This window comes from Ambystoma mexicanum, chromosome 11, assembly GCF_040938575.1.
Source record: "Ambystoma mexicanum isolate Mex_15411 chromosome 11, UKY_AmexF1_1, whole genome shotgun sequence".
NCBI lineage: Eukaryota > Metazoa > Chordata > Amphibia > Caudata > Ambystomatidae > Ambystoma > Ambystoma mexicanum.
In genome coordinates this window covers 1,416,526,021-1,416,550,199 of record NC_090934.1, presented here as the reverse complement: position 1 = coordinate 1,416,550,199, position 24,179 = coordinate 1,416,526,021, and the positions used below count along the sequence as shown (strand labels likewise).

General features: G+C 42.6%; 1 long non-coding RNA gene across 1 annotated transcript in view; it reads right to left on the bottom strand.

The window, feature by feature from the left end:
* Positions 1–24,179, bottom strand: part of LOC138504511 (uncharacterized) — an 806,190-nt gene that overhangs the window by 14,351 nt on the left and 767,660 nt on the right. The window contains exon 6 of the long non-coding RNA XR_011279850.1: positions 14,258–14,321. This is a non-coding gene — a long non-coding RNA (uncharacterized lncRNA). The remainder of the gene's footprint in view (positions 1–14,257; positions 14,322–24,179) is intronic.

Sequence of the window (24,179 nt, the reverse complement as noted above, 5' to 3'; positions counted from 1 at the left end):
GTGATAGTATGCCAACTAAACAGTGTGGTTGAGGGAGAACCAAACATACAGCGTTGCATATACCAATTCACGGTTGTTTAGTCTGCTATAATCAGTACTAAATGTATGTAGAGATAGTTCAAGTCATGCCCTACAGATGAGAGGTATCCAATGATGCACTAATCATTATATAGTCTATAAGTAGATATGTTCCCTTAACCAATCCCTTCCCTTGATAGGTTTTGTATTTAGCCACGTAAAATGTCTTCATAGATAACCCATATTGGGGTATGAGACCACTATGTAATGAAGCTACTATGCGAGTGAACAAGCATCAGTCCTATGCCTGTGACTTCTCCCTGCTTCATTAAAGAAGAATAAAGCAGTACTTTGCCATATTCCTTGAGTCTGGACGATGATTTGGTCTGAGATCATTATTGTATTTCCATCTAGCACAATAAACGCTTCAAGGTGCTAGAACACATTTGGTAGCCGTGCAGATGGTTATGGTCTAGTCAACCTGGGACAAATCTAGACCCCCGGATGCTTGGCTGCTCCCACCATTAGCTAGAAGACCGCAGAGCTTCCTGTGGAGATCGGCACGCAGAGTCACATGCAAGAAGGTTTGGTCAGCAGGTCCCCCTTTGATGAAATTCCTGTCTGGTCCCCCGCACCTGCCCCATGGATGTACGGTGAACTGGTCGATTGAGGGAGAGTCGATGCCGGAGGACTTGAACCGAGTCAGAGATGTAAGTAGAATAACAAAGGTGTCAAAAATATGGGGAGGGATTGTGTTGTAAATAATAGGTGTAAAAACCAACAGGATCTTTTCGGGAGATTATTAAGAAAAATAGATACCTTCTATTCCTGGTTCCAAGGGGACAGAAGGGTACGCACTAAAGTAAAGGTCGTTAACGATTCATGAGACAAGGCCCGCAGAAGAGTGCGAATCAAACTCCAAAATGGAGTGAATCAGAGAAGGGATACATTTACTAAGATAGTAAAGGAAGGCGAACGCAGTAAGCATTTAAAAAGTGGACATGTGGCGTTATAAAAATCTTTTGTGTCTAGACTAATAAATATAGATCAATAGTAAACAATGAAAATGATTGGTGAAAATTTGGACCAAGTGATTGACGTCAATCAGGAAGGAAAAAAGCAAAGGAAATTAATATATAAATAAAGAAGAGACTCTTAAAATATTGATAATAAAAGAACAAGATAAAACTTGATAGAAAGTGTAAATGAGGGAGCAAACAGAATATCATTATGTACATTTTCAAAATAAAAAAGTGAACAGTTAAAATATTTTCTAATTAGGATTTATAAACAGTGATTGATGGTGCCTTTGCTAATTGAACGGCATGGTATATTTGATCAAATAAAGAATCGAATAAAACAACAATGAAGTATTGATGAATGAAATAGATACATTATCATGGAGAACACACCTCTTTTACATTTGTGTGGGACATTACCAAGACACACAGCGAAGATAAGGAAATATAATTCGGAATGGGTTTGAGACCCAACCAATAAGACACTCATGCCCTGCCCTCAGGAGGGTTTGCTATCAAAAACTATATTAAAGCATATGATAACATAGTTGCATGCAACATGCAAGGAAAAAACTGTAGAGGAGCAGGTGGGCACCTTCTCCCTGGTCTCTGCCCCCTTTGGACTGTCCCATTAGAATGACAGATGAAGAGTCACAATTGGATACCCTTGCATGAATCATTGCAATATTCCTGTACCACGTCGAGTATAAGGGAGACGAAATGCACTCAGGCAACCATTTATTTTGTACCCACAAGCTGACATAGTGGAGGAGAGCTAGCGAAAAGGATACTCTTTGCTGAGCTATCGAAATGCAGCCATGAACAGAATGTATGTACGTTAAAACAAAGTCTGGCGACGGCAAAATAATGTCTTAACAAAGATGTTAGAATCTATGTTGAAACAATATGAAAAAACTTGAGAATGACGATGTAACTGAAGCACTAAGAGAAACATGTACCCCATGATAAAGTAATCATGAACAGAAAGAAGAATGAAGTGCCTACTGCTCAATAACTGTAAATATACCAAAACACAAGGTAGAAAGAATGTACAGAAGCTTGCTTATAAGAGGTAGGAGGATCTTTAGAATAAGATGGACAAAGGCATATTCAATCAACCCAGCTACCCCAGAATACAAAGCCCAGGATCTTAAAGTGAACAGATGATAAAGAAGTAGTTTTAACCCTTGCAAATAATAGAGCAGTACATTGGCCTAGGACCAAGGATGCTATATTGAGAAATGAAGGCAAAGTATGAAGGGAGTCCAATGAGCAGACTATGTGTGAAGGACATATTTCTCAAGATTAGGAGGAACAAGAACATTTCCGGATGCCAAGTATTGGACTTAAAGTGCATAAAGTTTATATGGGATAGAGTGAGCAAGTCTCTAAGGCCCAAGAGGAGAAACTGCATCCAGTATAATTGAATCAAGTAGTGCTGCATACAATGTCGAAATGGACAAATATGTGGTCTCTTAACATGCGAAGAAGAGCTTGCAAACAATGGCTATTAATTAGGCTTGAAGATAATATAATGGTGCGCCTACACTCCCTTCAATATTCTGAGACAGTGCAGATTGGCAAGTTCAGTCTTCAAACATTGAACATTGGCATGAGGCCTACGTTGAGAGAGGGTAGACTAATTGGGAAAACAGGGGGAGACCTGATGTATCTCCAAGTACCTGGGTTCCATTTCTATATACATGCTGCTAGTGATAGCTTAATGTCCAAGGTTGGATTTGGGTTGCCAACCAATCAGAAAAGCCTGCCATGCACTTTTGCATACAATGTTGCAAATACTATTTCCTCTGCCATATTCTTTGCTGTAATCAGTGTACAACGTGTGTAAAAGTAGCTCAGGGCATGTCCTACAGACAAGGAACCGCCAATGGGAGATTAATATTCATGCATTCTATGTGTAGACATGTTCTTCTAATCCAATTCCACCCCTTGATAGGTTTTTGTAATACGCCATGTAGGATGACGTCATAGATGATGCATTTAGCATTTAATAAACTAATGATAATCAAAAAGACGTTGTGATTCTGCATGAATCAATTTAATGAATGACAATTAACCCTGCTGTCCATCATTGAGATAAAAGCAGTATTTTACCATCTTCATTGAGTCTGTTCGGTTATTTGGTCTGAGACATTTTATTCGTTATTCCATCCAGCACAAAGACACTTCAAGGTGCTAGAGCACATTCAGTAGCAGTGCAGATGGTTCAGATCTAATCGATCTAGAGCCCAGACCCAGATTGCCAGACTCTTAACGGTTCCCGCTATGAGCCAGACGATTGCGGAGTTTCCTGGGGAGATCGGCGCGCAAAGAATCACGTTATCATCACACGTTCAACTGGTTCCCGTTTGACGAAATTCCTGTCCGGTCCCCACAGGTGCCCCGCGGACAAAAAGCAAACTGGTCGATTGAGGGAGTTTCGATGCTGAGGGACTCGAGCTAAGCCACGGATGTAAGTAGACAATTGCAGCTGGTAAAAATATAGATGGGAGGGACTGTAATTGTGTTATGGTGTGTCTATATATAAATAAGAGACATAAAGAGTAACTGGACTTTGTGGATCATAAAAGGAAGAGAGATAAGAAAACCTCAAATTCGCTGGCCGGAGAAGGACCGAAAGGGCACAGGCTAGAGCTCAATATTGGAGCATTAAGGATTCCTAAACGCAGAGCCAATTCGAAGAGTGTGTGTCAAACTCCCAGAGGGAGTAACAAAAGAGAAGAGTTACATTAACTAAAACGGTAAAGAAAGAGATACTTAAGAGGAATATATATATTGAAAGTGCACATATGCAAAAGGTATAATATGTTTGTTTAAAGGATAATGGGTTTGAAATGAACGACAAAAAATAAGAAATGATAGCATAACATTTTTTATAAAAAATGATATATTTTTCTTACATGTTTTGGACAAAGGATTGACATCAATCAAATAGCTAGAAATAGACATAACCAAAATATAAATAAAGAAGACAGCTTAATGATACTTAAAAACAAAGAACGATCTCCATTTTTTTAAATGGAAAGTGTAAATGAAGGTAGGGAGAATATTCAGATTTTCTGGAATACGAGTGGCGATAGGTGGTGCCTGCTCAAATATATTAAAACAATATAATCAATTAACTTGGAAGGAGGAGTAAAACGTTGGGTAAGTATTGGCAGTCTGAATTTGTAAGTATTGGCAGTCTGACTTGTCATCATGGAAGAAACACCTCTCACACATTTATGCAGAACATTACCATGATATACAGCCAACATTAGGCAGTATCATTCCAGAAGGATTAAGGGCATGACCAATAAGACATTTATGCCCTGGTCTCCAGGAGGTGGAGTGGATGGTTAATCAGCATAAATGCGAAGATGTAATGCCTTTAACTTCTATTTGTTCCCTCCAGAGAAATATGACGTAGAGGATAAAGAGAAGGGATTTTACCCTACAATGGAATTATATGCAGCAGCAGGGTACGTTAATCTACCATACGAACCACATGTCTACACTAGTGAAGAGACAGAGGAAGAGAGTAAAAGCAGAGAATGCAAATATATACAGACAAGCGATGAAAGTAAACCGCATGTTGAGAAAAGGGATAGACAGAATAAACAGATAGAGTTAGAGGAAGAGGCAGAGAAACAAAAAGGAGTCAATGATACAGCTAAAGGTACGACAATAGTATAGAACAAATGGATGGGAACATAAATATTGCTTAAACTAGATCGTAAATGTATTGATGGAGTTCGAGAAAGAGAGGAAAGGGAAGAGCGAGTTAAGAAAGCAAAAGAGAAGAAAGAAGAGAGGCTATACAAACAAGAAAGGGACAAGGAATGTAAGCGAAAGGAAGAACGAAGAAAGCATGAGGCAAAAAGAGAAAAGGAGAGACAAGAAGAAGAGAAATTAGAAGAGGTAGGAGCCCAAAGATTGAAAGCACATCGGTTACAAAGAAGAAAAAAGGAAGACAAATTAAGGGGAATAAGGAGAAGAGGGGAAAAAATGAACAGATGTAGGGGATTTAAAGATGATGAGATTGAATATTTATGCTGTAGCAGCATGATACCCATAGAAACGCAAGTGCAAACCAAAGAAGAGAGAGGGTCACAACCATCCCGTGGAGGGTTTCAAGGATTATTAGACATACCAAAATGGAGAGAAGAAGACACAGACAACATAGGACAAGGATGGGGAAATTATATAGAAAAATTAGGGGTAAGGAAGGATATAGAACCCAACAGGGTGAACAGGGAGCCTATTTTAGTGGAATAGGAGGAAGCTTAGATGATGTCTGTTCAGACGATCATAGAACATTATCTTTAAACAGGTTAGATCTTGAGGACGTGGAAGAGTACAATAGTCATATGAGTTGGGGCGTAATAATGTCAGGCGAGGAAAGGAAACACAATAAGAAGACGCAAGAAGAGGGCGCATACAGATTTTGAAGAGAATCAAGTGTAGATAAAGGGGTAACATGTTAGATCTAGAGGACCTCATAAAAAGAACACCAGAAACAATATCACATACTGAACTACCTTAAGTACGATTACACAGTACAGGAGATGCGTCTCCGCCATATGTGAGCAGATTGAGGGCATTTCCAGGGAGAATACAAGCAGGCGATGACAATGCTGCCTGGAGAACAAGGAGTGTGGGTAGGTATGACCAAGGACAAGGGTTTTCACAGTTTCCACTATTAGAGAAAGGAGGGGATCGACCACAATATATACCATGGCCACAGATGGATAAGGAACATTTTAAATGCACGCTGCCGAGTTTGACTTCTGGTGCGGGAAAACTAATTAAGGAATTAGAGAAAAGGACGTAGGGAATTACTTTAGCTATAGGCGATATAAAAGGCCTATTAACAGATATCCTGGGGGAGAGAGTTGATGACATGTGGAGAAGAGCAGGTTACCCAAAAGTAACAGCACAAAACACAATGCACAATAGAGCACCATTAAATAATTGTAGAGCAGACATATGGCAAGCGCTTAGAGTACAATATACAGACACATCGGATATCGGGGTATTAATGACAAAAAAAAAAGAGGGAGGATGAAGACCCCATTGCTTTTATTCAGGACATTCAGGACAAATGGAGTTCAGAGACGCATGAACTGTGGGATAAAACGTTAGTGTTATCTTACCAAATTTTATGTCAGGGACTGCCACAACCAGTACAAAGGCAGTTAAAGAAACAGGTGGGAATGGAAGCAAAACCATGGACAGAGATACAATTAGCAATTGTGTATTATTACATAATGCTAAAAGAAAAAGATAAGTTGAAAGCAGTGGGTAGAAAGCAAGAAGAGGCGAAGTTGGTGCAGAAGAAATTATTAAAGGTTGCCATAGAGAGAGAAGTGTTGACAAGTAATGAAGGAAGCACAGCGCAAGTGGCGCAGTTCCACAGCAAAACAATACAGCCAAGGCCCAAGATCAGAATGGGTATAATTATATGACAAGAGGCAGAAGAAATGGGCGTGAAGGTGGAGGATGAGTAGGATTTCAAACCCTCAAGGAAGGTGAGGATTTAAGTGTGGACAGCCCTTTAACATATTGGAATTCTGGAAAAAAGGACATATGGATTGAGCATGTAGAAGTGGAGGAGGCATAGAACAACAGAATTGGCAATCTCCAAGGGGGGGGCAAGATATGCTCCCCAATACAATACAGACTCACAAGGATATTTATATGCCCATGGTCACACACAAAATCAAGCATATGCACCACAACCACAGCAGTATCAGCAAGTGCCAATACAGACACAATTTCCACAACCCCAACAATTCCAACAAGCACCAATGCAGACACAGTCATTACAGGGGCAACAGCAGCAAACACCTAAGAAAATATGTCAGGCACCCACTCAACAAATACAATACATCCACATGCAACAGACAGACATACCACAATGGCAAATGGACACAGCAGCTACACAAGTTGTACAATACAAATTAGGTAGTGTGACTGTGGTGGGAGAGAATCCTTTCACAGGCACAGCAATGAATTTGTACACACAATAGGATAGCCCACAGGACAACCTGATGTGTTCAGCACTATCTGTAACACAACACCCCCAAGAGGATCCCAGGGTCAAGGTGATGATAGGAGGCAAGACATTCTCATTTCTTGTAGACACTGGAGTGACTCGTTCTTGTGTCCATGAGGAAAAATATCTAATGTCAGGCATTTATATGAATGCTCAGGGATTTTCTAGGGTGAAGAATTAAGTTCCATTTAGAGACAAATTACCCATTTCTATATGGGAGCACATGTCTATGCCATTGCTATACTCTAAACAGACAGCGGTGAACATACTAAGATGTGATTTAATGACAGAGCTTAACACAACGATATCTTTTACTGACAAAGACATAGGGCCTCATTACACGGACGGCGGTGGACCAAGGTGATATTAGCACTTTGGTCCATGCCGGTAAAATACCGGCACCGCCTTGGAGGAAAGGGGAATTACCGCCCTATTCCAAGGTTGGTGGGGCGGTAATTCCCCCTTCCCCCATTGCCCTTCCCCATTCCCATTTTTGCCCCATAGGGCATAATGGGAATGGGGAAGGTGCTAATTATGACACCGCAAATTGCGGTACCGTAATTAGCTCCCTGGTCCTAAAGTCGCCAACCTGCAAAGGGACCTCGTAGTAAGCCGGTAAGGGATAACGGTCACCGGTACCATTAACGGTGACCGTTAACCCTTACCACCGTCCGTGTAATGAGGACCATAGTGTGTTTGACCTCAGGGATACATTATATGAATGTGAGGGAACTTATACTGGCCTTTACAGGAAACACATTCTTAAGGGGAGTCCCTCTAGACAAAAATGTGTTTTTATATCGAGTGACCGTTTTATTATCATGGTTAGCTAAGCTGGCAGGTAAAATAGTACTGCTGCCTGATACAATTTTGATCCGGCCAGAAATTCCTATGGATGATGAGAAAGGGCAAGTTATTCTTTAAGAACTAGAAGCAGCAGTGGTAAGAGAAGAAACGGTGATGCTTCATGGGACAGACGATGAGGGAAGGGGATGGAGATCGGTGATAGCCCTCAATGAAGGATATAGACTGACAGAGTTGACAGATGAAGAACTGTTTAGGGATGACTATTCAGAAGATGCGTTAGTATTCTTTATTCATCACATTTATTTGATTAACGTTGAGAACAAAGAGGTACCACAGAGAATGGCGTTGGTAAAAATGAAACTGCCATTTTTTTCAGGAAGACATAGAAAAGGTGGCAAGTATTTTATGGACTACAAGTCCATATGATGTGGGCCTACTGAAAAGAGTGGGAACAGTGAAAATTAACCTTAAACCATGAGCTATTTTGCTACGTGCAAAACAGTACCTGATGTCCCAGGAAATGTTTTACGGGATATTCAAAACTATATCCACCCTAATGAAACAAGGCTTTCTAGAACCATCCGATTCTCCATGCAACACGGCTCTGTTCCCTGTCACAAAATCTAAGTGGGTGTGGTGGAGATTCATACAAGATCTTCGCCCCCTAAATAATATAGTTGCAGCAGAGTTTCCTTTAGTTCCAATCCCTGTGACAATATTATGCAACATCCCATCAACAGGCAGGTATTTTAATGCTGTCGATTTGAAAAATGCATTTTTCTCAATTCCCCTACATGAGGACTCATGGGATTTGACTTCCTTTTCATATAGAACAATTCATCCGAAACATACTTGTTGCCTCAGGGGTACTGTGGGTCCACTTGTATTTTCAATAGAGTCCTTCAGATGGACTTGGGAAATGTTCAGCTCAAAAAGTGCCATAATTCAATACGTGGATGACATTTTAGTGTGCAGTGAGACAGAAGAAAAATGTAGAGAAGACTCTGTCAAACATGTGAGTATACCTGCAGAGAAAGAGTTAAAATTAGACAAAGAAAAATGACAGTATTGTCAAGAAGAAGTATTATACATAGGATGGTTAATCTTGCCTGTAGGAAGAAAGTGACACCTGAAAGAGTAGAAGCCATTATGAGAACCATACAGCCAAACACGGTGAAACAAATGCAACCATTTTTAGTTCTGTGCAATAATTGCAGGGCCTGGGTCTTTGACTGCAGTACATACATTCAACCACTTTTAAAAGCCTTTAAAGAGGCACAGGTGGCTACATCTAAATTAGTGTGGACAGAAGACATCACTGAAGGATTTCATGAATTGAAACACGCGATTACTACAGCTCGTGTATTAGGGATTCCAAATGACAGTGAAGAATTTTACTTATTTTCCCATTCGAATGGAGAAGTGATGACAGCAGTCCTTACACAGAAAATGACATTAGGACATGGTCATAAACCATTAGCTTATTACAGTGAGATTTTAGATCCAGTTATGAAAGGACACTATACCTGCGAATAGACTTTGGCACCTGCTGCATTTGCTATAGAAAATGCTTCAAATATAACTTTGGGATGTTCTGTAACTCTATTTGTAGAACATGCATTAATTGCAATTTTAGAAAACCCCAAAAGTACATTGACTACTCAACAGCATCGGAGTACCAGGTGATTATCAAGAACACTGCAATCAAAATTGTTAGGTGTAGAACAGTGAATCCAGCAATGTTTATAGCTGAACCTGTGGGAGAAGAAGGCGATGTACATGACCGTGTTACAAACACTGGGTGGTATAATGATATTCCCCATGTTAGAGAGAATGCTCAAGGAAGAGGGGAAAGTGGTTTTCATTGATGGTACATCTAGAATCATTCATAAATGGGGTGAAACATAATGGACCTGCAGTAGTAAAACTGACCTGAGGAGGTACATTTGAAGTATTGATAGGTTGAAGAATACAGTCAACCTATTCAGAACAGGCTGCAGAATTAATTGTGCTTATTGATTCACTAATACGTTTTGAGGATGAGGAAGTAACAGTGTACTCTGACTGCGCCTACATGACGTCACCTGTACATGCAGACCTGCCACATTGGAAATGGAGGTGCTTCTTATGCACATACGATACCCAAGTGCAACATGAAGGGCTATTAAACAAGCTCATGGAAGTATTAAGCTTTCCAGAAACCACAGCCATAGTGAAATGCAGAGCGCATTCAAAAAGAACAGATTGAATATCTTACGGGAACGAAGCCACAGACTTAGAGAACAAACATGCCACACATTATTTAACCATAGTTGAAAATGAGATAAAATATACAAGCAGGGCGATGCATATTGGTTAAAGAACGATTTAATATGACATCCATTTTAAAGTTAATTGAGATAAAGGATGAGCATCGTAAGAAGAAACGGAGCTAGGGAAAAAACAGGGGTGCTATTTATCCCTCACTGAGGCAAATTGGGGGCAGGATAGTACAGGAAAGCCTGTTATGCCTCTAGCATTGTTGAGAGTAGTATTGAAGCACCTTCATTACCCAGTGCATGTGACTTGAGAGAGTTTGGCTGCTACAATAGCAGAAGACTGGTTCATACCAAACCTCAGTTAACATGTGGAACAGTTCATTGTAAACTGTATTGTGTGCCAGAGGTTTACGACAGGACCCACCCTGCAAATTGTGAGAGGCCTAATCCCTAGACCTAATTGCCACTTCCAACATCTGAAAAAGATTATGTGGATCTGTAGCAACATTTGTAATGGTTATCGATACATGTTATTTGTAGAATGTCCCTTTTCTAGATGGATCAAAGCAGGCCTGTGCACGCATCCTGATGCCGCATGTGTCGCAAAGTTTCTAGTCTGCAAAGTTTTCCAAGATGGGGGTGTGGAAAGCTTTGCGATCTGACAATGGACCCCACTTTGGGAATGAACTCTTTCAAAATATAGTCTCACTCTTAGGCAGCAAGTATAATTCACTTAGGTTTATCACCCGCAAGCTAATAAAATATGTGAGAAATTAAATGGCCTTCTGAAGTAGAAAATAGCAAAGCCTAAAATGACATTGAAGGAGGGATGGCTGCATTGCCTACTCCTTGTATTGTATGCATTACACAATCAACCTGGTTCAGATCACCTTTTAACGCCCCACAAGTTGGTGACTGGACACTGAATGAGAACTCATCTCACCCCCCAACAAGGGCAAATACGGATGCCCACAGCGTGTCAAATACATTAGGCGACTAGATGCATGATTATTTAAAAACGATGACTCAAAGTATTTCTTTTATTTCTCCACAGATCAAAATCCAACATGCGGGGTCAAAAAGTAGCAAAGAGGACAATTTGCCTATTAGTTTGGAAGACTCATTGAAACCTGCAGTACTTTACCCAGGGGACTAGGTGTTAGTAAGAGCAATTGTTCATACCTGGAATACCCCTTGTTTTAATGGACGGTATGAGGTGGATGAACTAAGCCCTACCACCAAGATGCACAAGGGCCAATTGGCTTGGATTAATCTGCACAATATCAAGTACTATAAAGGTGAAGCATTGACTGCTCCTGCACCTACCCTCTCCTGAAGCAAGTATCCCCATTGAAGCAAGGGCCCGCAGTGAAGCAAGAGAAGCGTGGCAACGAATGACAACACAATCTATGGCCAAGAACACAGATAAACAACTTAAAACATTTTTAGATTAGGGTTGTCTAATGAACTGATAGAAAAAAAGAAGAAAAACATTGTTTTTGTCATCTTCATGTATGATACCTATTATTATATTGGCATACACATATTAGTTATTGTTTGTCTTACATTTCTGAAACTTATCCAGCTTTTACCCAAAGGGGAATAAACATTGTAGCATTTTTGGAGAACCCCAAGAAAAGTTGGATTATTTTGTGAGTGATAATCAAAACAATACTCCAATTTCTGATATAGAATTGATTACAAAAGAAGGTAATACATTTGCATATTTATACAATGGAGAAGTTTCAACAGTTTAGAGATTCATTGCATTCTAGGAAATCAATAGGCTTTCATGTGATAGTAAATGTGATATCAATCAGTATTATGATTTGTGTGTGCCTCCTTATTATAATGGCCTTCTGCAGTTTTATAAATGATGATAGCATAATGAATGAGACAGAAACATCTACTGTTATCTCTGCCAAAGATATAATGGCCAGATTTCATAATATAACAGTGCACCTGTTTTGACATAAATGAGAGATTGGGGAAGATTGTGAAAATATAAACACATATTTAGATGAAGAAGTACATTTAAAAAATCACCTATGGTACCAACATAAGAAATGTGGATGAAAGCTGTTATGTATGTTCCTAGATACCTTACGACTTAAGAACACAGTGCAATACCCCGATTCATCAGACATGGGAGTGATTATGACTAGGAAAATGGGGGAGGCAGATGACCATGTTGCTTATTTTCAAGATATTTAGGATAGATGGCGGCAGGAGACTTGTGAACCATGGGATAAAATGGCAGCATTATTTTACCACATTTTGTGCGAGTGGCTGCCCGAGCCAGTGCAATGACAATTGAAATAAACAGTGGGAATGGAAGCAAAGCCATGGCCAGAAATACAATTGACAATCATGCACCACTGCCGATTAATGCATGTGAAGAATAATAAGAAAGCAGAGAATAGAAACTTGAAGGAAGCAATGTTAGTTCAAAAGACGTTGCCCAAAATAGGCATAGAGGGAGCAGAATTGCCGAGTAATAAAGGAGGGGTGCCACAGGAGATGCAGCCAGGACAGCAAAATAACAGGATATCGCACAGTACAATTTCTGGCCAAGAGGGAATGGGCCTAGAGGAGTAGGACAATGTTTATTTCAAAACCCTCATGCAAGAGGAGGATTTAATGGCAGACAGCCACAACAATCTTGGAATTGTTGAATAATAGGAAATATAGCTTGGACTTGCAGAAGCAGAGGAGGCATGCAACAGAATTGGTAAACTCCAAGGGGGGATGCGTTATGCTTCACAATATAATACAGAACCACTGGGATATAATGCCGAAGATCACATGCAGGCTCAGACATATCCACCACAACCTCCACAAATGAATCCAGCATTGCTGCAAATACAATCACTGCAAGGGCAACCACAGCAAGTACCCTTGCAAGCACAACCAGTACAACCACAGCAAATACAGACACAGCTGTCTATGGTACCACAACGGAACATGACCCCAGGAGCCCAACAAGCAACAACACCTAAATTATGGAGTCTGACTGTGATTGGAGGAAATCCTTTCACAGGTACAGGGATGAATTTGCATCCACAATAGGACAGCCCACAGAGCGACCAGATGTGTTCAGTACTGTGAGTGACACCAAACTCCCAAGAGGAATCAATTGTCAGTGTAATGATAGGAGGCAAGACAATCTCATTTCTAGTAGACACTAAAGCCAATTGTTCTTGTGTCCATAAGGGAAATTACCCAATGTCAGGTACTGCCATGAATGCTCAGGGATTCTCTGGGGCAATGAGTTTTGTTCCTTTTACAAATTGCCAATCTCTATAGGAGAACATGACATGTCAATGCTATTATTATATTCTATGCAGGTGCCAGTTATTAGGATGTGATCTGATGACAAGGCTTAATATGATGATCTCTTTCACTGATGAAGAAATAGTGTGCTCTACTCCAATGATACCCTATATGAATGTGGGAGACTTTATATTAGCCTTCACAGGCCAGAAAGCATTACGAGGAGTTCCTTTAGATTCAGAAGTATTTAAGTATGTGTGTCACGCCCCATAAAGAAGTGGAAGTCACACTAGCAGAAGAGAGGTACCTTTGAACCAATCGTATGTGTGTCACGCCCCAAAACAAAAAGGACTCTGCAGTAGTGCGGCCCCCGTTCTGGAATCAATAATATAAAGACTGCCGTAAGCCGCTTTTACAGACAACGAACAAACATTGTTAAATGAGCATATGATTGTTCTTCGCCAGTCCATATCCAGATATATGGGCCTTAATGGACTGAGTTTTGAAGTCAGAAGGAGGCTTAGTAAATGTAAAGACTGTGAGAGAAAAGTACGCTATTTATGTATGTGGGTTGTCCTTGCAAGGATATGAACGAGGCTATTCTTAAAGGAACAGTGCAAGTAACTTTTATATATGGAACTATCCTGAAGATTGAAGGTCCAAAAGGGCAGAAGTGAATCTTAAAGAGACAGTAACTAAAATACCTAAAAAGAAATTTCAAAGAAAGAAGAATGTATAGGAGTAGATGAACTTTCTATAGCTGGAAGAGGAAGAGGAGTAACAGGGTTAAAAGAAAAAACAACAAGAAACACCAGAACACTTACCTTATGATGCTGAAGAGCTTGCATACGGTCCGAGGGACTCTTCAGCTACACGTATACTTTACTGCTGGAAAAGAGAAAAGATTTTAAAGTTAATTTATTGAGAAATGTACATTGTTTCCGTCTATCACTTTTATCACCAAAAGAAACGGTTACAACATGCTCCAGGCTAGGTGATCCCCAAAGCGACCTTCATATCGATACTTTTCCGAAGATGGATGACCACATGAGATAGAAACGGTCACTCGTCCTATTTCGGCACAAGAGAAGCAATTATTTCTCAGCAAAATCGATGGTGGCCTAAGCAATATTCTAGATGAAGCTATTGAGTCGACTTCCAGTGTGTCCGCATATTTTTTGCATAGTGAAAGTAGTTAGAGAGTTAGGGCGAGTCTCTCTTTTATCCCTCACCATTAATAGGCATCACACACAGCGATATCTAGGGATAGAAAACTCTTTGAGGGAATGACAGACACTTTATAGGGACGTGTACTTAGTTGTAAGGGAATCTAGCATTAGGAATAACTTTTAAATAAAATTATTCTGTCTTTATTGTGATAAAACAAATATTCCAGACGAACATGAACTGTTCAGCAAGACAGCAGTAATAATGACATCTATATTTATGACCGGACTCCAGACTACAGTATATGCCAAGTCGCTGCAGATTACAAGATGGGAGCTGCTGCAGACGATCAATGCAACAATAAAAGGATTCAATGTAATCAGAGAAGAATTGAGAGCCATCAGGCTGATGACGCTCCAGAACAGTTATGTTCTAAATCTGATTTCAGCAATGGAAGGACGTGTGTGTGCCAAGATTGGGCCTTCTTGATGTACATTTATACCATCTCAGGAGGGAATGGAACCCTGACAGAGGCAATAACTATGCTGACAACCCTGGAAACGAAAATGGGGGATGAAGTTGATGAGACGGCAGTACCTGATTGGTTCTCATCATTATTATCATGAATTCCAACTTGGCTGGCAAATGCTCTTACATTGCTTGGAGCAATACTAGCGTTCATGTTACTAGGATTATGTCTCATAAAGGTCATTGTTGGATATTGCAAGTAGACAGCCACAAGTCCTAGTGGGATGAAGATAATGATTGACATTGACGATGAAACGTGCAAGCAGATGACAAATTAAGTTAGTACTAGTGAGAATATAAAGAAAAGTGCTCTTGCACCTCCAGGAACCAAGCTCTATTACCCCAAGGATCATACAAAATATGTGGGACATTGGATATTCTGCTCACCATCTGGAGAGTGCTGTCACATGACCTGCATTGTTGATGAACATATAAAGAATGCAGGTCACCTGAGGGGGTTGACAAAGATTTGCATTCCAAAAAGAAGCAGGATGAAGAAGAGATTAAGACAATGGAAGAAGCAAATTTGATTTAAAAAATTTGACCAGAGAGGGGAATGTAGAGTAGCAGGTAGATGCTTTTTTCACTAGCTCCCGCACTTCACCGCCGTCATACTGGAACAGCAGAAGAGCAGTAAATGGGACCCCCTATATTGTTCCAATAGTGCATTGAGTGCATGAGAGGCGTTATGTACTGAGACAGCCATAAAGAATGTACCCTTGCACTGAACGTGTGGAAGGATGCCATGTGGAAGGATGCCATAAGAACGTGTGTTATAACTCACCTACGGAATTCATGGATGTATTATAAAGGGAAATCAGATGAGGCTGAGTGATGTCATACAGAGATATATGAATCTAAGTTGAAATGATATGAAAATACTTAAGAGTAACGATGTAACTGAAGCACCAAGAGAAACATGTACCTAAAGCTAAGCAATCGTGAACACAAAGATGAAATAACACACTGACCAATAACTGAAAATACACTGTAGCGTAAGGTAGAAGGAAAATATATTGAAGCTTGATATAGAGGTATATATAACATGGCAAGGATGGCCAGAATAGGAACATTGATGCTGGTTTATGTTAAACTTAACCAAGCGACCTTGGAGACAGACCAAGGCTGTAAAATCAGGAAATGCAGAAAAACATCTGAGCTGACGATGAGACAAGGTTGGACCAGAATTAAGGATGATATGTTTAGGGGATAGCCCCAAAGCACAAAAGGAGTTACATGGATAAGCTCTGAATGTGGGACATTCCTTATGGATCGAAAAAGAAGAAAAACATATGTGAGGGCCCATCTGCTGGTCAATAAAGAAAATACAAGTTAACATGAGATAGAGTGGACAAGTCTCTAGAAGCCAAAAGGTGTACCAGCACCCTGCATAATTAAATCAATTAGCAGTAAATAGATGGCTGAAATTGACACATTTGTGGTCTCTTCACACATGACTCAAAAGTTGAAAACATGAGCTATTCCTTATAGCCCCAAGTTGAGATAAGGATGTGCTTAGACTCCCTTGAATGTTCCAGGCCAGTGAGCAAACAACAAGGTCAACAAAAAAGGGAAGAATTTGGCTTATGGCCTAGCGATGAGAGATGATGAATGAATTGGGAAAACAGGAAGTAGTCTGATTGAATTCAAACACCTATGTTTCGTTTCACATTTGTGCTGCTAAAGAGTCAAAAGTCCAAGGTTGGGATAGTATGCCAACCAATCACTGGGGTTGAGGGACAACCTAACATACAATGTTGCATAGACTAATGCACTATTGTTTAGTCAGCTATAAACAGTACTATACGTATTTAGAGGTAGTTCCTGGCGTGCCCTACAGATAAGGGGTATCCAATGATAGGTTTTGTATTTTGCCATAGATGATGCATATTGGGGTATAAGACCTCTATGTAATCAAGCTACTATGTGACTGTACAAGCATCAGTCCAATGCCTGCAGGTTCTCCCTGCTTTATTAAAGGAGAATAAGTAGTATGTTGCCATATTCCTAGAGTCTGTCCGATTATTTGGTCTGAGATCATTATTCTAATTCCATCTAGCACAAAAGATGCTCCAAGGTGCTAGAGCACAGATCTAAGGTATATGATTGCCCTATAATCCATTTTGTAATGGCTGATTTGGCTTCTGGCTTCATCTATCCCTAGTTCTGCTGGAAAACAGCTGACAGGTGAACATACCTGACCCCTGGAGCAGCCTTATGGTCAGACCCAATCAGGAAAGTGGGTCAGAGAAGCCTACATTATTCAATTAAGTCAGAAGGCTAAGAGGAGGTGAGACTAGTCAAAGAGAGAGTACACCCAACACTGAGTAACTGGACAAATCTGGTTTGATGATGCGAACAAACCTCGCAGTGCTGAGGCAGAGGCCGGAGGAGTAGTCGCAGTCGCAGCACTAAACAAAGTGACAGGTAAAGGAAAGTCACCAGCGGTTGCCATGGAACCCAGTCAACAAGTCGCATAAGTGGCTCCATGGTGGACAGACTCCATACAATTCCTCGGAATTCCTGCTGAGCAGAAGCAGGTATGCCGTGGCTTGAGGAAGGCAGATTGCGAGCCAAGGAAGAGGAAGCTGGACCCTAGAGGAGAAGAACAAGCAAGACTCAGAGTGGAGAGAGAAAGAAGGAGATCAAGAGCGGGGAGAATTAAGGAAGCCAACCCCAGAATGGGGAGAGGACAGAGGAACGCTAAAGTGGGGAGACAGAAAGATACTGACCCAGAGCACAGAGAAGCCCTACAGTGGAGAGAGAAAGAGACACTGAGTGAGAGTCAGCAGAGACCCTGGAATCCCCACAGTCGGGAGAGAGGACGGGACCAACCCTGGAGAGGTGAGAGGACTGAGAAGCCCCAGTGTGGGGAGAGAGAAAAAGACTAACAATGGAGTGTGAAGAGAATAGAGACATCCTGGACTGGAGTGGGAGATGGAAAGAAGGAACGTCAGAGTAGCGAATCAGAAGGAGGAGACCCCCAGAGGTGGGCGGAAAAGACTAACAGAAACCCAAAGTGAGTAAACAAGAAAGACGGCAGTCTCCCCAATCGGAGAAAGACTGTGAGACTTGAAAAGGAATAGAGAAGACCTGGCTGGAGCCGGGTTGGCATTTGTCAGAGTCTGCAGATATCTACCCCTGTGTCTCCTCACCAGAGGTTTCCGACGTGTGAGTCTTGATCGGTTTTCCTTCTCTCCTTCTTCCTTTCTTAGGAAGTTTAGGATCTTCTTCAGCCCTTTCTGACTTCTTCCCCTTCTTCTTTCTTTCGTAGAGAAAAGGACGCTCTCCACCTGAGGCCACCGAGACTCTACTATATGACCGTCAGGCGGACCCAAGGGAGCTCACCCCCAAAAAACAGGGAAAAAGCCTAAAAGGCACAAAACACCCTGGGGTGTCTCAGGCGGGATCAGTGTACAGATTCCCTGCTTGTATCCGATGCAGAGTCCAGTTTCGTGACACAATATTCCTGTGGTACCAAGGAAGGATGCTAATACCAGAGAAGGACTGATGGGTATGTAGACTGATGATCCTGGGTCGAAGTAGCAGTAAGAACACTCCAGATCAGTAGAGAAGAGGAAACACCGGAGGAGTGAGAGAAATGGCAAGAGCAGGATGGAATGGAAGTAGGAAACGGAGTAAAGACAGAAGGAAGTGAACTGAGTGGAGGAATCTACACGGGAGCAGGTAGGCAGAGTAAATGGTAAGTACAGTAATGCAGGTAAGCCAGGAGCCCGTAGACCAGATAGTAAAGGGAGAGGAAGACAAAGGGTGCAGGCGAGGAAAGTGGGTGGAGTAATACGATGAAGACGGGCAGAGCCGGCAAAGGAGAAAAAGAAGGCCACTGAAGAAAGGTAGAAAAGCGGGAAAAGGCTCAGCCGAAAGGCCGACAGAACGGTAAAGAAGACGGCTACAGAAAGGAATGAATGACAGGAAGGTTTAAAGCGGGACACTAACGAAGTACAAAGTCGGCACGAACAACGAACGGGCAAGGTCTGATGCGGACAAACCAGGAAGTTGCAGCGCGTTGGAAAGGGGGCTTGGCAGCCTTAAGAACCTGTGCAGGGAAACAGCTAGAGAGCTGCACCCGATCCCGCAGCGGCTTAATGCAGCCGCCATTTACACCAAAGTTTCCACGGTCGAACCGTGACAGCATGCCCCCTCCTCAGTGGACCTCCACCAGGTTTACCTGGGTGGAGGCGATGAAAACGCCTGAGCAGTCTTGGAGCATGGATATGACTTCTTGGTTCCCAGGTGCGTTCTTCTTCTGGATAACCCTTCCAATGAACCAGATACTGGAGGGTACCATGCCTGTATCGGGAGTCCACCAATCTCTCCACCTCGTACTCATCTGGTGGCGGGTTCTTATAGGTTATTGGTTGGACCTTGTTGCGACCATAAAAGTCTGGTTTATATGCCTTTAACAAGGAGGTATGAAAGACCGGGTGTACCCTCTTCAGGCTAGGTGGTAGTTTCAAGCGAAAGGCCACAGGGTTGACTTGGGATTCAATGAGGTATGGCCCTATATACCGGGCAGTAAACTTTCCAGCATTTGTCCGTTGGGGAAGATATTTAGTAGACAACCACACCCTTGTGCCAGGAGACCAGTCGGGATTAGGTAGCCTCTTGCTATTTGCCTGCCTTTTGAATACAGTTCTGCTAGCTTCCAGTTTTAATCTGGCATCTCTTTGTAAGCATCGAAGATCTTCCAAATGTTTATCTACAGATGGAACGGTAGTAGTTGGTATTCCAAAGTAGGGAATGTGTCTGGGGTGATAACCATAGGTAAACAGGAAAGGGCTAACCCCAGTAGCGGAATGTCTTGAATTATTATATGCGAACTCAGCCATGGATAGAAATGAAGCCCATTTCTCTTGTTCTTGACTACAAAAGCAACAGAGATACTGCTCTAAAGTGGCATTTAGTCGTTCCGTAATCCGTTGCTTTGAGGGTGGTAGCCCGAGGAGAGGGCGTGCTTGATACCCAAGCATTTACACATGGCGGCCCAAAATTTTGAGGTGAACTGAGTACCCCTATCTGATATGATAGTCCGGGGTAAACCATGTAGTCTGACCACATCCCTTAAGAAGACAGTAGCTGCTTCAGGCGCAGAGGGAAGATTTGGGAGCGGGGAAAAGTGTGCTAGTTTACTCAGGGAGTCGACTGTGACCATAATCGTGGTATAGCCCATGGATGGCGGTAGGTCTACAATGAAATCTGTCGAAATCAATTCCCATGGTTGGGACGGTAAAGGTCCTTGCTGTAGAAGACCTAAGGGCTTGGATCCGGAATATTTATTTGAGGCACAAACTGGACAGCTAGCAACATACTCCTTGGCATCTTGATGCATGGTAGGCCACCAGAACTGCCTAGACAGCAGGTCTAAGGTAGCTGTACGGCCCTTATGCCCAGCTGATGGGAGATCATGACACCAAGACATAGCTTGTATTTGTAATTCTTTAGCAGGTAGATACAACCTTCCTTGGTAGAAATAGAATGGTCCTTTCCTTTCCAAGTCTGCTTGTAGCAGATATGGATCTGGTGTCTCCTTAAAGGCCTGTTCCACCTTCTGTAAGAAGGTATTGATAACGCCAATAAATCTTTTCCCTGATAAGATAAAGTCTTCTTTCGGAGGTACCTTAGCGATGTCTTCTCCTAGGCTTCGGGATAATGCATCGGCCAATACATTCTCCTTTCCCAGAATGTAGGAGATGTCAAAATCATATTGAGAAAAAAAATATGCCCAACGGGCATGCCTAGAATTACGGCATTCCATTTACTGTAACACTCTTAAATTGCGATGGTCTGTTCGCACTAAGAATGGATGGGCCGATCCTTGCAGCAAGTGTCTCCATTCAATACATGCTTGACGAATGGCCAAAATCTCCTATTCTAGAACCGAATAGTTTATTTCACTCAGAGTGAGTGTCCTGGAGTAGTAGGCCACTTGATGATCCTCACCGTCCTCCCCTCTTTGTAACAGTACAGCCCCTATCGCTCCCCCGGAGGCATCTGTCTCTACCTTAAAAGGTAAGGACTGGTTTGGTTGGATCAAAATTAGAGCTGTGGTAAAAGACTTCTTGAGTTGCAGAAATGCCTGATCGGCTGCCTGATCCCATACGAATCGTCTTCCTTTCTTTAGCAACTGAGTAATGGGTAATACAGTCTCGGAAAAGTTCGGGATGAATCTTCTGTAGAAGTTGGCAAGGCCAAGAAATCATTGGATGTCCTTCACGTTCCTAGGAACGGGCCATTGCAGCACACCTTAACCTTCTCTGGATCCATTTGGACCCCTTCCTGTGAGAGGATAAATCCCAGATACGGAATGGAGGACACTTCAAAAACACACTTCTCGGGCTTCACTTTGTACTCAAAGTGTCCTAAAGGCATGCGGAAGGCCGTTTTCCATTCATCGCTCTCTCGGATTCTCAACAAATGATATGCCCCACGTATATCTAGCTTAATGAAGATCTTGGCTCCCTCTACCACCTCCAGGACTTCCTTTATTAAGGACATAGGATATCGGTCTCGAATGGTAAGGCTGTTAAGGCCACGATAGTCAATACAAGGCCTCAACTCGGTGGTACCCTTCTTGGGAATGAAGAACAAAGAGGCCCCCGCGGAGGAGTGAGATTCCTGTATAAGCCCATTCTGCAGATTGGCTTCCAAATACTCCTTGAGTGCCCTTCATTCAGGGAGTGACATAGGATACATATGGCCAAATGGTACGGAAGCTCCCGGCTTTAAATCAATGTTGCAGTCTTCAGCCCGATAGGGTGGTAATGATCGAGGCAGCTTGTCTTCAAAGATATCTGCGTATTGTTGACAGTATGGGGGAATCGATTGTACTACGGATGTTGCAACAGGAAGCGAAAGACTTACTGTGGAAGAGGAATGAGCCCGAGGAAGGCAATGCAGAGTACAATAGGGCAAGTCGAAGCGGATGATATTCTCAGACCAGTCTATCCGAGGATTGTGAGGACGTAGCCACGGGATTCCCAAGATCACCGGAAAGTGTGCTGCCCTGATGATATCAAAGAAGAGTTGTTCTTGATGTTGTAGTAGACACATTCTGCCCATATCGGTTTCTTGGGTGATGGGTCCAGAGGACAATGGTGAGCCGTCGACCCCTTCTACTGGGATGGGGCTTTCCTTATGTATAAGAGGGATACGGTGATCCTGAGCCCAAAGAGTGTCCATAAAGTTACCTGAGCTGCGCAGTCTAACATAGCGAGGGTTTCAATCGGAGGGTCTGTTCCGAAATTCAAAGTAATGGAAAAAACCATAAGGCTGTGGTCGGCAGGAGGGATAGCAGGAGAATTCATCTTGCAGGGATTCGCCTTCTCTACCCGGATCCTATCCCTGCTTAGGACCGGGGAGACGCGTTTCCCAAACGTCTAGGTGGGACTTCGGGACAGTTCCGAAGCAGGTGTTTCGATGATCCACAGTACATACAGAGTCCCTGGTCCTTGCGACGCTTTTGCTCATCCAGCATTAAGGGACCTCTGGCTGTTCCTATTTGCATAGGTTCTTCAGATTGAGTGTTTCTAGGAGGACTCGTGACTGGCATCCTGGACGAGAGAGGAATCTTGGTTCTTAGTCTCTCCTGTCTTCTTTCTTGCAGGCGATATTCTAACTGGAGGGTAAGCGTGACTAGATCTCTAAAAGAATCAGGTTGGGCTACTCTCGCTAATTCGTCCTTTAGGTCTTCATGTAGCCCATGACGGAAGACGGTCTGTTGGGCAGAGTCCGGCCAGGCTGCTTCGGTAGCCAATCTACTAAATGAAGAGGCATAAGTCTGGACGTCTTGTGACCCCTGCCGGAGATCAAGTAAAGCCTCATATGCAGAATACTGTACCTCAGCCCGTCCGAACCTGGTCTTCAAAAGCTGAATAAACTGAGGATAATCATTAATGGCTGGATCCTCTTGAGTAATCAACGGAGTTGCCCAAGCTAAGGCATTTCCTATTAGGTTTGTGACCACAAACCCCACCTTCGCTTGGTCAGTTTCATAGGCCTTGGGGCGGAAGGTAAAATACACTGTGCAAGCGTCCAGGAACTCCTTCAATGTCTTAGGATTCCCCTCATACTTGCCAAAGGAAAACACTAGGGGGGGTAGATCTTCACGCGTCTCTTCTCTGGTGGTTATTTGTTGTTTTAAGGTCTGGTTCTCAGTACGTAGATTATGAACCTCAGCCTGAAGAGCTTGGATGGCATTGACCATCTCTTGAAATTGTTCAAGAGACGCCATGGTTTCTTGTGGGCGCTGCAAGCTGTCAGAGTCTGCAGATATCTCCCCCTGTGTCTCCTCACCTGAGGTTTCCAACGTGTGAGTCTTGATCGGTTTTCCTTCTCTCCTTCTTCCTTTCTTACGAAGTTTAGGATCTTCTTCAGCCCTTTCCAAATTCCCCTTCTTCTTTCTTTCGTAGAGAAAAGGACGTTCTCCACCTGAGGCCACCGTGACTGTACTATATGACCGTCAGGCGGACCCAAGGGAGCTTGCCCCCAAAAAACAGGGAAAAAGCCTAAAAGGCACAAAAAACCCTGGGGTGTCTCAGGCGGGATCAGTGTACAGATTCCCTGCTTGTCTCTGATGCAGAGTCCAGTTTCGTGACACAATATTCCCGTAGTACCAAGGAAGGATGCTAATACCAGAGAAGGACTGATGGGTATGTAGAGTGATGATCCTGGGTCGAAGAAGCAGTAAAAACACTGCAGATCAGTAGAGAATAGGAAACACGGGAGGAGTGAGAGAAATGGCAAGAGCAGGATGGAATGGAAGCAAGTAGGAAACGGAGTAAAGACAGAAGGAAGTGAACTGGGTGGGAGGAATCTACACGGGAGCAGGTAGGCAGAGTAAATGGTAAGTACAGTAATGCAGGTAAGGCAGGAGCCCGTAGACCAGATAGTAAAGGGAGAGGAAGACAAAGGGTGCAGACGAGAAAAGGGGGTGCAGTAATACGGTGAAGACGAGCAGAGCCGGCAAAGGAGAAAAAGAAGGCCACTGAGGAAAGCTAGAAAAGCGGGAAAAGGCTCAGCCGAAAGGCCGAC